Source organism: Bactrocera tryoni, chromosome 1 (assembly GCF_016617805.1).
Source record: "Bactrocera tryoni isolate S06 chromosome 1, CSIRO_BtryS06_freeze2, whole genome shotgun sequence".
Taxonomy (NCBI): Eukaryota; Metazoa; Arthropoda; class Insecta; order Diptera; family Tephritidae; genus Bactrocera; species Bactrocera tryoni.
Window position 1 is genome coordinate 20,524,615 of NC_052499.1, and position 3,987 is coordinate 20,528,601.

At 34.1% G+C, this 3,987-nt stretch overlaps 1 pseudogene; it reads left to right on the forward strand.

The window, feature by feature from the left end:
* Window positions 1-526: 526 nt before the first annotated feature.
* The window catches only part of LOC120766253, a 32,717-nt pseudogene continuing 29,256 nt past the window's right edge, over window positions 527-3,987 (forward strand).

Consider the following 3,987-nt stretch of genomic DNA (forward strand, 5'->3'; position numbering starts at 1 on the left):
TGTGTCTGGTCCCCTTCCTAATGAACTGCTAATTTTCAAAATCGGAGTTTTTTTGAAATTTTCATGGACTACTTGACGCGGTCTGACTCATAAAGAAAAAGACATAACATTATTTTAAAAAACAAATCATTCCAGAAAGTAATTTATTTTGGTGGAAATTTTTGGTGAACATGCTCTAGCTAGCTGAGTGGTTTGCATGATTTAAAAGTGATGATTTTAGCTTGGAAGAGGAAGAACGAAAAGTTTGAAAACAGGGAACTAGAAGCATAATGCGATGAAGACTGTCGTCAAATAAAAGAAGAGTACACCGAATTTTAGGGAGGTACTCAAGCAGCTATTTCAAGACGTATAAAAGCAACCGGGTACTCTCAATAGGAAACAATGGGGGGTCCAATGAAATGAAGCAATGAGATGTCTAAAGATTATTTTACAAGCCAGAAATGCTGCTTGAACACTAACAAATTAAGCCGTTTTAGCATCGTATTCTGGCAGGTGTTGAAAAATATGCGATAACCCTAATCACAGAATGTCATATGTGAAACCTGATCCACCACCTAAATCAACGGCAAAGCCAAGTCAACAAGGTATATTAATGCTCTGTATTTGGTGGGATCAGAAGTGCGAGCGGTATTATAAGCTCCTAAAACTGGTTGAAATCACTGAAGGGAAATTCTACTGAAAGCAGTTTATGAAACTAATTCAATCGATTGCCAGAAAACTTCTGAATTTTTTAACTAGAAAAGAGGCAATAATTTTGCATTATGACAACGATCGGTCTCATGTTGCAAGATGGATTAAAAATTTTTTGGAAAACAAATTCAAATATTTTTCGAACTGTCTTATAGCCCAAATCATGCCCCTTCAGCATATCATTTCTTTAGGTCGATGCAGTACGCTCTCACTGGTATATAGTTCACATCGCATGAGGATATCATAAATTGGCTCGATTCATTTTATCCTCGTGTAGATTGGGATGGGATTTCACCAAAAAGTGGGCGGTGCCACGTCCATCGTACAATTTTGAAACCGGCTCGCATAAACCGCTCTCACACCATCTCGAAGGTAAAATTTAATGTTTTTGGGCGTATTAATCAATGACTATTAATTGCACTTTTAGTAGTTTTGAACAGTAGCGTTGTACGGGGAGTGAGCGGGGTTATCTTCCGATTTCATCAATTTTCACTATCGGTAGGAGTTCTTATAATATTCGAGCTTAGCAAATTTGATTATTGTAGCTTAAGTGGTTTAGGAGATATGCGCATTAAACATATTAGAGGGCGTGGCCATGGCCACTTTTTCAAAATTTTTTATTCGCAGGTGCTTCTTGCTACGGCGATCCCCTTTGAAAAATTACAGTTTTATTTCTTAATTTGGTGCATAGTTGTGATACTTTTTATAAGGACATGTTACACCTTGGATATTATAAGTTTATATATCTCTTTGTAATTTTCCGTTTTATGTTCCCCTAGAAAATTTTTAATAACGTTCACAAAACATTTTCAAATCTCTTATCATTTACAAATATTCCCTCAATATTTTTGCCACTCCGAATTAGTGGAACAAGTTCCAAAGTATAATCTATACTTTCGGATTGATTTAAAGGCCTTGGCAACGGCATGTCATCGGCACTATGTAGGATGCGTTTGTTGGTCGAAAACAAATTTGGATACCGAGTATGTATTTGGACTTGGTTTCAATGCGTTGTGTTTCAGTCACAAAAAAAATAAATAAATAACACTTATAAGTCCCTTTAGTTCGGTCCAAATCATTGGTATAGCAAATGGCATGTGTCGGAGCTCTTGTTTAACTCAACCTAACATCAGTCTCACAAAGGTTACACAACATTTATGTGGAAACCACCATTTATCTTGATTCCTCGTAGGAAATCCAAAATAGTTAAATTATTTATTTCATGTTGTTATTATCCAATCTTATAGATAAATTGAACCGTTTCCTATTTTTGAGATTAATTTGGCACCAATCGTTCGACTTTTCATAAATAATTTACTTTCAGTTGAATTTAAAGTTGCTAAATTGTAATGAAATGTTGGTTATATATTTAGAAAAAAACAAGTTCGGGTGTAACTGAACATTTCCTACTCTTGCAAGTTCCCAGTACCAAAGCCAAGAAAATACCTTAAGGTGCAAAACCTTGTCTGTAGACTCAGAAAAAATTGACCCGATTCAATCCACTTTTGTTACATAGAGATAATATTATCAAAAAGGAATTTAATACGATTCCTCGTATATTTTTTTAAACGATTTCATATATTTTAAACGATTTGTAACGAAAAAAAAAACAAGATTTTCGTGACTTTTTTTGAAGTTCGACATTTTTTTTTATTGAAATTGATTATATTTGGTAGGGACGATAGCCGCAAAACTACTGAATAATAATCCATTCGATTTTTTTATTTCAGACAACATGAAGAGCCGCTATCACCATGGCCAGTGAACTACTTTTTTTTTGTTGGGGACTACTTTGATTTAAAAAAAAATTTATAAAAAATGTAAAAAACGAAAAAAAAAATTTTTGTACATTTCAAAATACAAATAAAAATATATTAAAAAATTAAAATGATTGAATTTTGTTGTCGCATAAAAAAAAAAATTCGTAAAAAGTGGTAAAATGTATGAGTTCACATGAGAGTACCCCTTAAACTGATTTATCTCAATTTCCGGAAAATATTCGAGTCTTATAAAAAAAAAATATATAGCAATATTGTTGATAATGAAAAAATTTAAAACTTTGGTGTCAGCACTTATTGCACATAACTTAAAAATTTATGTGGAAAATTTCACGTATTAAAGTTTTGGTTCTTTTGTTATTATCCAAAAAATCACAAAAAATGTCTTTGACAAAATTGAAAGTAAAATTATCTGCTTATGTTACAAATACACTGTTTTTATACTCTCGCAACAAAGTTGCTAAGGAGAGTATTATAGTTTTGTTCACATAACGGTTGTTTGTAAGTCCAAAAACTAAAAGAGTTAGATATAGGGTTATATATACCAAAGTGATCAGGGTGACGAGTAGAGTTGAAATCCGGATGTCTGTCCGTCCGTCCGTGCAAGCTGTAACTTGAGTAAAAATTGAGATATCATGATGAAACTTGGTACACGTATTCCTTGGCTCCATAAGAAGGTTAAGTTCGAAGATGGGCAAAATCGGCCCACTGCCACGCCCACAAAATGGCGGAAACCGAAAACCTAGAAAGTGTCATAACTAAGCCATAAATAAAGATATTAAAGTGAAATTTGGCACAAAGGATCGCATTAGGGAGGGGCATATGTGGACGCAATTTTTTTGGAAAAGTGGGCGTGGCCCCGCCCCCTACTATGTTTTTTGTACATATCTCGGAAACTATTATAGCTGTGTCAACCAAACTCTATAGAGTCGTTTCTTTCAGGCATTTCCATATACAGTTCAAAAATGGAAGAGATCGGATAATAACCACGCCCACCTCCCATACAAAGGTTATGTTGAAAATCACTAAAAGTACGTTAACCGACTAACAAAAAACGTCAGAAACACTAAATTTTACGGAACGAACTGCAGAAGGAAGCTGCACCCAGACTTCTTTTAAAAATCGGAAATGGGCGTGGCGTCGCCCACTTATGAACCAAAAACCATATCTCAGGAACTACTCGACAGATTTCAATGAAATTCGGTTTATATATTTTCTGGGTAATATTTTCTTAACACTCTGATGACATGTACGAAATATGGGTGAAATCGGTTCAGAACCACTCCTTCTCCCAATATAACGCTATTTTGAATTCCATCTGATGCCTTCTCTGTATAATATATACATTAGGAAATGAAAATACAATTCAATACTCAAAGTACACAAATTGATCTATTCTAATTAATTTTACAGCAAAATAAAAAAATATGTAAATGTCGAATAATGAAATCTCGATTATCACTTTATCATGCGAGAGTATAAAATGTTCGGTGACACCCGAACTTAGCCCTTCCTTACT